The 14,140-nt window shown below is 37.7% G+C and overlaps 1 protein-coding gene across 5 annotated transcripts in view; it reads right to left on the bottom strand.

The window, feature by feature from the left end:
• The window catches only part of Dis3l2 (DIS3 like 3'-5' exoribonuclease 2), a 343,677-nt gene extending 329,776 nt beyond the window's left edge, over positions 1-13,901 (bottom strand). For 4 of the 5 annotated variants that reach the window (XM_076866045.2, XM_076866042.2, XM_076866043.2 and 1 more), the window contains exon 1: positions 13,743-13,901. The gene's annotated coding sequence lies outside the window, so the exon portion shown is untranslated. Of the gene's footprint in view, positions 1-13,320; positions 13,696-13,742 lie in introns of those variants that run through there. The other variant, XM_076866044.2, reaches the window with a different exon arrangement.
• Between the last annotated feature and the right edge of the window lie 239 nt (positions 13,902-14,140).

Genomic DNA, 14,140 nt, shown 5'->3' on the forward strand with positions numbered 1-14,140 from the left:
TAGCTGAAAAGACAGACAAAAGGCTTGTGTTAAAAAACATCAAAAATATTGAACAATTCAGAAAAGAAAAAAAAAAAACATTGTCATCTGCTTTCCATATTCACACCCAATTCAGCCAAACACATGCCCCTCTTCTATCCCCACACACTGCAATACACTCTTCTCTCCTTAAAGGCTTCACCCTCTTTATAGAAACCTACAAAACCATACTTGTCTTTCAAAGTTCATCCCAAATGCTTCTTGCATTCTTCAAAGTCTTTTATAACCTAACTGCACACTTATGATCTTTCCCAATTCTTCTCTATGATGGTACCTCCCTACTTTAGATTTAACCTGAACATTAACTGTCAAAACCAAACTATCCTTCTTAAGTATCAGTTTTCAAATACACAAAATAGGGAAATTATTACCTAACTTATTTATTTATTAACAGGTATTGGGGGGGTGTAACAGAGGCATGAGAAGAACGAGTTGAGAATAGAAATATTTGGGAATAATAATAAAGGACACAAAAGTGGTTGTTAGAACTACATTCCCTATTTCAGAAGCTAGAGGAAAGATGGACCACATTAATAAGAAACTGGTAAATATTAAAAAGATCCAAATCAAACTTCTAAAGATAAAAACTGTTGATGGCTGAGATAAAAAAAAATATAGATTGGATATACTAGATGATTAGACTGAGAGCAGATTAGACACTGCAGAAGGAAAAAAATGGTAAACTTGAAGATTCAGCATTAGAAATTATCCAGAATGAACCAGAGAGAAAAAAAAGTTAAAAAAAAAAAAAAAGACCAGTGAGCTATGTGGCAAATTTAAGCAATTTAATATATGTGCAATTAAAATCTACAAGTGAGAGGGTAGAAAAACATATATGAAGAAATGAAAGTCAAATATTTTCCACAAAGAATTCAAAGACACCAAATCATAAGAAATGTAAATATAACTATACCAAGACACATCATAATCAATTTGCTTAAAACCATTTTAAAGGGAATACCTTAAAAGCAGCCAGAGGAAAAAAGACACATTAAGTAAAGGGAGAGAGAAATAAGGATGTCAGCAGATTTCTTTTCAGAAAAAAGTAAGGTAGGACACAATAAAGCAATAGGGAAAATCAAAAATTCTTTCCTCGACAAATATACCTTTCAAAAAGCAAAGGAAAAGTACTAAGTTTTCAGTCCTATGAGAGCTGAAATAATCATTACCAGCAAGTTCACATTAACAAAAATCTTAAAGGAAACTGTAAGGCAGAAAGAAAAGGGGAACAGATGCAAATGTGAATGAATCTAAACAACCAAACGGAAAGCTTCAAGTAACTAACTCCATGGTAACTATGATAATTATATTCTTATAATTAAAAAGATAACTGTTAGTTTATAAATAATAAAAAATGTGTACCGGGGTTCATAACACATATAATCAGAATGAGGTGGCATCACTATAGATTCTACAGAGTTTAAAAAGATTGTTATAGGGCTGGGGTTGTGGCTCAGTGGTAGATTGTTTGCTTCTCATGTATGAGACACTGGGTTCGATTCTCAGCACCACATATAAATAAATGAATAAAATAAAGGTCCATCAACTAAAAAAATTTCTTAAAAAAAGATTGCTATAGATTCTGCAATGGCACAGGCCTATAATCCCATCAACTTGGAAGACTGAGGCAGGAGGATCCAAGTTTGTGACCAACCTGGGCAACTAGCAAGACCTTGTCTCAAAAAAATAAATAAAAAGGGTTGAGGTCTGGATCAGCAGAAGTATACCCCTGGGTTCAATCCTCAGTACCAAAAAATAATAAAAGTAATAAGAGACACAGAGTTTAAAAAGAAACAAGGGATTATTATGAGCAACAATACACTAATAAATTCAACATCTCAAATGAATAAACAAAGTTCATGAAAGAAAAAAAAAAGTTCATTCAAAAAAAATTAAATTTGTAGATTCAAAACCTTCCCACAAAAAGCCAGGCATTGTGGGCTAGGGTGGTGGCTCAGTGGTAAAGCACTTGCATAGCATGTGTGAGGCACTGGGTTCAATTCTCAGCACCACATATAAATAAATAAATAAATAAAGGTCCATCAATAATTAAAAAAAAAAAAAAAGCCAGGCATTGTAGCACACAACTGTAAGCCCAGTGGATCAGGAGGCCCAACAGGAGCATCTCAAGTTCAAGGACAGCCTCAGCAACTTAGCAAGGCCCTAACCAACATAGGCACTGTCTCAAAATAAAAACTAAAAAAGAGCTTCGAATGTGGCTCAATGGTTAATCACCCCTAGGTTCAATCCTTGGTACAAAATAAATAAATAAAACAAAAGGAAAACAAACTTTCTCACAAAGAAATTTCAGATCAAATGGATTTACTAGTAAATACTATAAAATACAAGGGAAAAATGCCAATCTACATAAAGTATTTCAGAAAATTGAAGAAAAGGAACATTTTCCAACACATTCAAGGTTTCCAGCATAACCGATACTCAAAACAAAGATATTACAAGGAAAAAAAAAAACTCTAATCAGTATTCTTCATGAACACAGATCCAGAATTTTAGGAAATCAATTCCAACTACATACAGAAAGAATAATACCTCAGGAACAAGTGGGGTTTATCCCAGAAGTACAAGGTTACTGTTTCAGTTTGGATCTTAAACATCCTCCAAAGGCCTTTATGCTAAAGGCTTAGTGCCCAGTCCACAGCACTATTATAAGGTGGCAGAACCATTATAAGGTGGAGCATGGTTTCAGTTACATCACTAGGGGCTTAGTATACCCTTGAGGAGGATATTAGGACCCTGTCCCCTTCCTCCCTACATCTCAGCTGTCATGAGGTATTCGGCTGAACCCCACCATGTGCTCCCTGCCATGACATTCTGCCTAATCACAAGCCCAAAGCAATGGGCCAAGGGACTGAAATTTATGAAACCAGGTCCAAAATAAATCTTTCCTCCTTTAAGCTAATTATCTCAGATATTTTGTCACGGTGACAGAAAGTTGAATAAAAGTTACTTCTAATATTTTGAAAATCAATATAATTCAACACATTAACAAACTAAAACTGAAAAACCTTATGATTATTCAGTAGACTCAGAAAAAGCATTTGACAAAATCCAATATTTATTCCTAATTTAAAACTTTCAACAGCAGCTGTGAATACAACTTAGTAGTAGTAGAGTACTTGTCTAGCCTGCACAAGGCTCTGGGTTTGATACCCAGCACAACAAAAGTAAAAAATAAAAAACTGTTAGCAAATTTTGAATGAAAAGAAACTTCCTCACTGATAAAAAGCATTTACAAAAAAAAAAAATCTACAGCTATCATTTCAGGGTATGATGATATGACTGAGCATGATTATGAAAAACACTATGTGCTTGAAATAGGTTCATACATCCCTCTGATTTCCAGCTCCCTGTGCCATACTTATAATGTTGGGAAAGCAGAGACTGACAGAATTCTGAACAGTTTCTTGCAAAGACTAAATGCTTTCTCCCTAAGATCAGAAACAAAACAAAAATGCCAGCTCTCATCATTTCTCTTCAATGTTATACTGGTAATTGTGGCCACTGCAATAAAGTAGGGGGGAAAAAAGATTGCAAAGGAAAAAGACTGTATTCAGAGATGGCATAATTTTGTACAAATCCAATGGAATCTACAAAAATGCTAATAAAATAAATAAGTGAACTTAAAGGACTGACAGAGAACGTCTGTGTACAAAAATCAATCAAAAAAAAACAAGCAGAAATTTTCAAAATGAAAGAAACAATAAAACAAACTAAAAATTCGACAGAAAGCATCACCAACAGACTAGACTACTTGGAAGACACAACCTCAAGCAATGAAGACAAAATATATAATCTTGAAAATAGAGTTGACCATGGAGAGAAGATGTTAAGAAACCACAAACAAGAACTATGGGATAACAAGACCAAATTTAAGATAGATGAAGGTGCAGAGATACAATCAAAGGAATGCACAATCTTTTCAATGAAATAATATCAGAAAATACCCCAAACCTAAAGAATGAAATGGAATATCAAATACAAGAGGTTTACAGAACCCCAAATGTACAAAATTACAACAGACCCACACTAAGACACATTATAGTGAAAATGCCTAATATACAGAATAAGAATAGAATTTTAAAGGCTGAGAAAGAAAAAGATGAGACTACGTATACGTAAAAAAGAAACCTATTCAGATCACAGCTAATTTCTCAACCCAGACCTGGAATAACATATACCAAGCTCTGAAAGAATATGGATGCCAACCAAGAATCCTATATCCAGCAAAATTAAGCTTCAGATTTGAAAGTGAAATAAAAATCCTCCATGATAAACAAAAGTTAAAAGATTTGCAAAGATAACGCCTACACTACAGAATATTCTCAACAAAATATTCCATGAAGATAAAATGAAAAAAAAAAGTGAAAACCAACAAAGGGAGGAACTACACTATTGGAATAGTCAATCAAAGGAGAAACTAATTCAAAGTAAAAACTAGAAATGGGGCTGGGGTTCTAGCTCAGTGGTAGAACGCTTGCCTAGCACATGTGAGATAGTGGATTTGATCCTCGGCACCACATAAAAATAAATAAATAAAATAAAGGTATTATGTCCATCTACAACTAAAAAAATTTAAAAAGAAAAAACTAGAAATAAACACAAATGACTGGGAATACAAATCAAACCTCAATAATAACCCTGAACATTAATGGCCTAAACTCATCAATCAAAAGCCACAGAGTAGCAGACTGGATTAAAAATCAAGACCCAACAATATGCTATCTTCGAGATTCACCTCATAGGGAAAGACATCCACAGACTGAAGATGAAAGGATGGGGAAAAAGTATCATTCACATGGATCACATAAGCAAGCAGGGATTTCTATCCTCATATCAGATAAAGTGGACTTTAAGCCAAAGTTAATCAGGAAGGACAAAGAAGGACATTTCTTACTGCTTAAGGGAATTATACATCAACAAGACCTAACAATCATAAATATTTATGCCCCAAACAACGGAACATCTACATACATCTAACCAACTTTTCTCAATTTCAAGACTCAAAAAGACCACAACACAATAATAGTGGATAACTTTAACACACCTCTCTGGTCACCACTGGATAGATCCTCCAAACATAAACTAAATAACAAAACTAGAGAAGTAAAAATTACCATTGATAATTTAGACTTAACAGACATATATAGAATATTTCATCCATCAATGACTGAATACCCTTTCTTCTCAGCAGCACATGGATCCTTCTCTAATATAGACCAGCTTGTGTAAACTATGACATATGTTGGCATACAACTGTAATATTACCTTAATATACTTTGAGCATCTGTAGGGTTATTTTGAGATCTTCCTTTCCATTGATATTAATTTTTGTGGTTTTGCTTTTTTCTTATTTATACTTATTTTTTATTAGATTTTAGCTGTATTATTTTTTTCTCTATTTTATGTATGTCTGCTCCTACTCTTTATTTTTTCCTTCCTACTATATAATTTGAAATTAATTTGATTGTTATTCTAGCATCTTTCTGATACAAGTACTTTAAGTTATAAATGTTCATCTGAGAACTGTTTCATCCCAGAGATCCTGATATTTTAAGATTTTATTATCACTTAGTTCAAAGCATTTTTTATTTATTTATTCTATGCTTTCTTTCTTGACCTCTGTGTTATTTATAAGTGTGCCACTTCATTTTGAAATAGTTGACACTATCAGGGTGTCAATAGTGAGGGTGGGATTCTATATATCTTAAGGTGAGTGATTTCTAATGTAATAAAACATGCAGGAGGCTAGGGTTGTGGCTCAGTGGTACAGCGCTTGACTAGCATGTGTAAAGCCCTGGGTTCAATTCTCAGCACCACATATAAATAAATAAAAAATAAAGATCTGTTAACTAAAAAATATTTTTTAAAACACACGCAAGAAATGTAGTCTGCATGATTTCAATTTTTAAAAAGTAATGGAAATGCTTTTTATATTGATTATATCTGTTACATGTCAAAACTGATCAAATCACATACTTCAAATATGTGCATTTTACTGTATGTCAATTTTACCTCAAGAAAGCTATGGAAAACAAACACATAAAACAACAAAAAAAAAAAAACTCTCAAACTTCAGTAATAAGAAAACACAAAATAGAACTAAAAATGGGCAAAAGATTTGAACAGACACTTAACCAAAAAAGAGATGTGGAGAGTAAATAAGCTCATGAAAAAATGTTTAACATCTAGATGCTTAACACACTAGTCTAGGGAAAGGCAAGTTAAAAACGAAAATCATGATGCAGAGGCACATGCCCATATTCCCAGCCATTCGGGAGGCTGAGGCAGGAGAATCACAAGTTCTAGACCAGCCTGGGAAACTTAGTGAGTCCCTACTCAAAATTTTTTAAAAGGGTTAGGATGTAGTTCAATAGCAGAGTACTTGCCCAGCATCTCTAAAGTGTGGGTTCAATTCCTAGTACCAAAAAATAAAATGAGATATTACTGCATATCTATTAGTATGTCTAAAACTAAAAACCAATAGTTGGCAAGCATATAGAAGAACTGGACTTCATACATACTACTGGGGGAATGTAAACTTTGGAAAACTTTTAACAGTTTCTTTAAAAAGTTAAGGATATATTTACCACATGATCAGCCATTCTACTCCTAGGTATTTAACCAAAATAAATAAAAATATATTTCTACACTGTGACTTGTACAATTTTACACAGCAGCCTTATTAATAGCTAAAAACTAGGAACACCAATATGGCCATCAGTAGGTCAACATATTAATCAAGTGATGAGCAACTATACAATGGAATCTCACTCAGCAATAAAGAGGAATAGACAATGTACAAATATATCACAATGAGTTCTATTTTTATGTATAATTATGATGCTGCAATAAAAATGTTTTTAAAAAGAGCAACTACTAATATACTAAACAATATAAATGCATCTCAAAATAATTATATTAAATGAAAGAAGCATAACTACAACCTGTATGATCCATTAATATAATAAAAAATTCTAGGAAATCAAAACTTATGTATAGTGATAAAAAGATCATTGGCTATCTGGAAGGCAGGTTGGGGCAAAGAGGCATAAGGATGTTTTGAGGGTAACAAATATGTTCACAATCTCGCTTATACTGACAGTCTCACAAGTATTAAAATTTAACAAACTGCACACTTTAAGTATATGAATCTTATATAGTGTGTTGATAAATCAGCTTTTAAAAATGGTCTTATTAATCCTCATAACACAAATCAAGCCCTAATTCAATTAAAAATTTTTCCCTGTTAACATATTTCAGTCATAAATTCATAATATCCTTACTTCCAAATTATGAAGATTGAGTTTGTCAAAAATTTGCTAAGTCACAAAGAAAACAAATGTCTTATTTCAGCAAGAGATCTCTGAACAATTCAAACATTTTTCACTTAAAAACTTAGCTGAGGGGCTGTGGCTGTGGCTCAGCAGTAGAGCACTCGCCTAGCTTGTGTGAGGTGCGGGGTTCGATCCTCAGCACCACATAAAAATAAATAAGCAAAAATAAAGGTATTGGGTCCAACTACAACAACAACAAAAAAAATTTAAAAACCTAGCAGAGGACTTGGGTTGTGGCCCAGTGGTAGAGCACTTGTCTAGCATGTGTGAAGCACTGAGTTCAATCCTCAGCACCGCATAAAAATAAATAAAATAAAGGTATCGTGTCCATCTACAATTAAAAAAAAAAAAAACTTAGCTTTAAAAAAAAAAAAGCCATGTAAATTGCTGTTTGGCTCCTCCCAAGCATAACACCTGCTAACATTTCATATCCAGTCCTTTAAAACTGATTAAAGCTAACCATGGCAGACATTAGAAAAAGTATTAAGGTGAGCAATGCTCTCTAAACCAGGTAAACAGTAACGTGCAGACGTCTCTCTGCATCCCTGAGTACCAAGACAATCACCACAACCTCCTCTCCTCATGAATGCTTCATGGAAGACAGAAACCATCCAATTTCACTAAAGAGGGCTGAAGGGAAACCTGAAGGACAGAACTCTTCATTTAGTACCTGATCCTGGTTTGGGATACCCAAGCTCCCAAGTCTACTAGACAGCACCAACTACTTCCCTTTAGTTCAAGAATTTTCTCAGGAAACAGATAATTTCTTGATATATCAATCTATTTCACTACTTGCCTTTTTCTTTACCATTATTGTAATATGTTGATGCTTCATACCCAGGGTTCAGGCTACAGTCAGACACTGACTTAGGAAGGCAGCATTGTGTAGAGTTGGAAGCAACATGAGCTTGAAATCAGATATAGCCCTGACTTTGGGTCTAAAACTTGTAATCTTGTGACTTAAGTAAGCCCCTGAACTTCAATTTTCTCCTAATCATCTTCCTCAATGGACAATTGGTGTTAATTGACACAATGCATGTGAACTGCTTCAGACAGCGGAGGGAATCCATAAATGATAATCCCTTTCTTCAAATTAAAAGCCGAGTTCTGGTGCTGGGGTTGTGGCTCAGTAGTAGAGTGCTTGCTAGCATGTGTGAGGCACTGAGTTCGATTCTCAGCACCACATATAAATAAATAAAGGTCCATCAACAACTTACAAAATATTTTTTAAAAAAAGACAAGTTCTGAGGACAGGGTACTTTATCATTGGTCCTTACCCCATGAGACTTCATGAGAGACATTTTCACTATATACTGCATCATACAAAGATCCTTCCCCACCTGTGTGAATACTGGCTCTTGTCTGCCACCATTAGTGAAGCCCAGAGCCAGCCAGTTATTGGGAGCCAAGAAAGGAACCCAAAGTAGTTGGACTAACAATTGATTAACTTGACCAATTCTAGCTTCAATATAGCTAGTCATATAATAGCAGCTCTGGGTCATCAAGTTCTCGCTAGGGCTGCAAATAAAATGCTCTCAACCTGAAAAGACCTCGTCAAACCGTTTTGCTTCATGTTACATGACAAAAAACATCTTGTGCGGGTCCACAACTATCCTTGTCTAATAAACATAACAAAAACTCTGGCCAAGTCTCCACCTCTCTGACATCACCAATAATGGCCCACACATTTGGACCTCAGAGGAATCCACTGACTTATTCTCAGTTTCATTTGTTCCTGTGCCCACAGCTACTTATTTAAAAACAAAAAACAACTTTTTAGAGGTTGAAATAAAAAGATTTTCTAGAAACTACATTCTAGAAGACTGGTCATATAATATTATGAGAAACCAAGGTCTAAAATAAATAAAGCTTATAAATCTTCCTCACGCACACGCACACAAAAAAATGTTGTTATACTTTTTTGAACTTGAATATTGGTTCATCTCAGAATCATTCCAAGTACAATACCTAATTCAGCTAGTTCTATAGACATTCCGAGATAAGCACTATAAACTGTGGTAGAAATATAATTCAAAAACATTTAGGAGCTTAGGCTGGGATTGTGGCTCAGCGATAGAATGCTTGTCTAGCATGTGTAAGGCCCTGGGTTCAATCCTCAGCACCACATAAAAATAAATAAAATAAAGGTATTGTATCCAACTACACCTAAAAAAATAAATATTAAAAAAAAACATTTAGCAGCAACAAAATTCAGAAGGATAAACTTTTGCTTGTAAATAAATCAACTAACCTAAAAAGCTTAATGCATTAATTTTTTCATTTGATGGCTCTTTCAGTAGAGTATCATCAAAATTTTCAGGGGAACCCAACTCGATGTGTCATGGGCAATCATATGCACTGTAGAAGGCTCTAGGAAAAAGTGAAAGAGCTTAACTATAAAAGGGAAAGAATTACTCAATTGCAGAAAGACCAATGTAAATTTGATTACGATAACCAAAGGTCCATGAAGTTCAAAACTTCACACAGGGCCACCTTTTAAGCAATAAAATTCCTGAAGTCAATCAAGTAACTAACAAATATTCCTTGAGTTTCTGCTGTGGCCTGAATAAGTGAGTGTCTCTTAAAGATCAATGTGTTAAAGACTTAGTTCCCAGCCCAGGGCACTACTGGGCAGTGATGGAATCTTTAAGAGGTGGGGCCTACTGGGAGGTCTTTAGGTCACTGGGTGTCACCCTGTGTCCTTCCTCCGAACTCTTTCTTTCACTTCCCAGCTATATGGTGAGTGGTTCTGCTCAGCCATGTGCTCCCACATGATATGCCACCACAGGCCCAAAGCAACAGGGTCAACTCATCACAGACTGAACCTCTAAAACTATAAGAGAAAATAAATCATTTTTCTTTATATTTTTATTATCTCAGATACTTGTTATCCAAAGCTAACATACACAGCATCTAATATACCTCAGTAAAATGCTACAGGGATACAGATAACCATTCTGTACCTCAGGATGATTCTGGTGTAACTAAAGAACAGAGTATTAACCACCAGTAAGCAGCCAAACCAAAAAAGATACCATCGAAGGGGTGAAAGACCAGAGAGCTCATCCCAACTCTGTTCTGACTGATTAGATGTCTCTCCTTTGGCAAAGCATGGGCCTCTATTGTCTCATACAGAACAAAAGAGGGTTAAACAAGATAATATCTATAGCCTCTTCCACTCTGGCTCTAGGAACATGATCAAAAGACAAGGGAGAAAATCTGGGTCTTTAAAAATTGGTAGGATTGAACTGACTGATGGGAAAGGCAAGGATATACTAGGGGAAAAGCATGAAGGTAAAAATGAATATGTCTTGTATGATTCCACTTACATGAAATATCTAAATTTGTCAAAATCATGGCAACACAAAGTAGAATGGTGGTTGCCAGGGACTGGGGAGTAGGGGATGGTGAACTGTTTGATGGGAATGGAGTTTCAATTTTACATGAAAGTTCTAGAGACCTGTTATATAACAATATAGTTAGCACCACTGAACTACCACTAAAAAAAGTTTAAGAACATAAGTTTTAAATTGTGATTTTTTTTAAAAAGAGTCACTGAAATTAGTTTCTTATTAGTAGTTATGATGAAAAAGTATTTCAAATCAACTAACTCCTAATGACCAGTCTTAATCCCTAAAACTCCTTTTCTCTCAATTAAAAAATAAAAAATTGAGCACATCTTACTAGTGAAACATTGAGGCTTCTCCATCTGTAATAAAGCAAAGGGATTTGTTGTTGAGGGATGAGAAGACAATAAAAACACCAACCAGTGGGAGAAATACAAAGCAGGCTATTCAAACACAATCTAATTGTGTCATCCTCATGAGAAATCCAGCCCAAGTCCCTAAGTAAAACCCTTTACAGAGGCTTCTCTCTACTCCGAGGATACAGAATCTCTACCTACAATGTCCACCACCATCTGGTCCCTGCCCACCTCTCTGGTCCTCTCCCCGACAAAATTCTGTCGTATTCCTCCAGAGATACAGAGATGTACCTTAAGTCCCTGGTCCTCTCCATGCCCTGCCATCAGAGGGTCTCTGCCCTCCTAATTGCTCTCACCAGAACATTTCCTTCCCTGTGCATCCTTCAGTTCTCAGTTCAGATGCCAAAACACCTGTCACAGCTATAGTTTTAACATTTGTGTGATTCCCTGATTACCATCTGCTGAGGACAGGGACCATGTATACATTCACCTTTCCCCATCTCCAAGGCCAAGCACATGCCTGATACCAAGTAAGCACTTAAATATTTGTTGAATAAGTTAATAAATGAATACTATCTATAAAAAAGTAACAAAAATCTTAAGAGTTTGCGCATCTTCACAAATGAATCTTTGGTAGATCCCCAAGGCAAATGAGTCTAAAATTCCTATTAAACTTTTAAAAAGAGTGTTAGTTCAGGTGCCTCCAAGTTGTTCTGGCCCTTCTATGTCTCAAGGCAAATGCTGACCAACAAAGACTGATAAACTAAATACACACCCAGGCACAACATAGATAAAGTTACTGGTTGTTGAGTAAATGTTGTTTTGTATATCACAAAACTGTTGTTTCATGTTTTGAAACAACACATTTGCTACATAGGAAACACCCAGGAAATAACAGAGCAGAATTTCTCAAGACTCAGAAGTAGCGGTGGAGTGCTCACCTAGCGAGTGTTCACCTTGGTTCCATCTTCAGCACAACATAAAAATGAATAAACAAAAATAAAGGTGTCCAACTACAACTGAAAATATATAAAATAAAAAAAAACTAAATAATTCTACCTAAACTATTGGGTTTCATATAAATGCAAGACCAACTACAAAAGCAATTAAACTCTAAGGAGCAAAGTCCCCTGCTGTAGCGTCATTGTTTTCGCTCTCACTCAGGAAAAATGTCAGAGAGACTTGTATGAAGAGTAAAATAGACCCAAAATCAAATGACCTTAGATGATTAAATTAGGACTTCAAAATGCCACATTGAACTATTTCCAAAACCCTAAAGAACATAAGGAAAGAAATTACTTAGCACTCCCTAACTCCCCCAACACAATGGTACACACCTGCAAACCTAGCGACTACATAGGCCGAGGCAGGAGGATTCCAAGTTCCAGGCCAGCCTGGGCAACCTGGCAAGACATTTGTCTCAAAATAAACAAAAATAAAATAAAAAGAACTGGGGATGGGGCTGAGGTTGTGGCTCAGTGGTACAGCAGTCGCCCAGCATGTGGTTCAGCACCACATAAAAATAAATAAATAAAGGCACTGTGTCAAACTACAACTAAAAAATAAAATATTTAAAAGGGGGGGGGGGGACTGAGGATATATCTCAGTGCTAGGATGCCCCATGTTCAATCGCCAGTATGTGTGTATGTGTGTGTGTGTGTATATACATATACAATTCTACCTATACTTTAGAGACAAACCAAGTCTCATTTAACCTATCATCCTATTCCTGAAAAGCCCAATCCACATTGATTTCCCCACCCTGACCTACATATTTTTGCATTTACACAAATGATATCTTATTGCTTTCCTAATGATTTAAGGTGTGCTGTCTTCTTTCTTTTAAATCCTTTCAAGTACATATAATGCTGTAGGTGCTTAGTAAATGCTTATTGAATTGAAATCATAAGTTTTGAATGGTGGATTTGGGTATGTAAACTACTGCACTTTATTCTTAAATAATGCCATTCCCAAGCCTGTTCACATGTCTGTCTTCGCTCCATCATCATCATCATCATATTCAAGTATAAAGTCGGTATCAACAATGTTCCTATGCCACTCATTCAAACTCTGAAGGGAGGTCCGGTGCCGCGGTTTCTCTCAAGCGACAACCCGGGCCATAAACACCACCTGCCCCACTTCACTCTGGCAACTCGTCAGCCCCAGGTCAAGTTCCTCCGGCAGAAAACCGGAATCCACAAGTCTAAGCTACAGGCTACTGACCTCAACACCCCGCTCACACTGGGAAGCTAATTCCCTCGAGAAGGACAATTCACGACGTGCCAGTGCACCGCCGTGGAGGGCGCGCAGGGAGGCCGGCGCAGAGAACCACCGCCGAGGGCCGCAGCTCCGGACTCCCGGGCGCCCCGGCCCTGCAGGTCCCCTGACTCTTCGTCGGACCCCGGAGAACGCGGCCTCTCCGGACTACAAGCTCCACTGGGTCTCCCTCCCAGCGCACCGCACTGGACTCCAAGAGCTGGGGGCGTGGGTGGCCGGGACGCCGCCGGGGCCGGGAAAAGCCGCCGGAGGCAGAGGATGCTTGCCCCGAGCCGCCGCCTCAGGTGCGGGGCGAAGCGTCGAGGCGCCCCGGGAGGCCTGCCCGGGTGGCGCCGGGGCTGCATGCGGAGGGAGGGGGAGGGCCTCACCGTTGCTCCCCGGAGGCCGGCGCCGCGGCGGTCCGGCAGTTGCTAAGGAGAATGCTCTTCCGGGTCACGGGCGCGTGCTCTAGAGCGCGACGGCAGCCGGGTGGAGCCAAGAGCGGCGCGCGCGGGCGGTGGAGTTGGTGGGCCGGCGTTCTGCTGCTGCGGGGCGAAGGGGTGGGAGAGAGGCCGCCACCGCTTCTCTGGCCTCGCCCCACCGGGACGACTCGCTGTCGCTGGCGGATCCAGTGAAGGCGGTCCCTGACACGCCTTCCTGCCCGGTAGGGCCCCCCTTCCTCCGACGGGCGCGGCCCGCCCTGGCCCCTGCCTTCGGGGCTGTGCACCACCCAGCAGGGTGTCATTCAGCAGGCGCTGTTAGTCATCCTTCCATTCACCCAACGCTA

The sequence above is a fragment of the Callospermophilus lateralis genome, chromosome 9 (genome assembly GCF_048772815.1).
Source record: "Callospermophilus lateralis isolate mCalLat2 chromosome 9, mCalLat2.hap1, whole genome shotgun sequence".
Classification (NCBI taxonomy): domain Eukaryota; kingdom Metazoa; phylum Chordata; class Mammalia; order Rodentia; family Sciuridae; genus Callospermophilus; species Callospermophilus lateralis.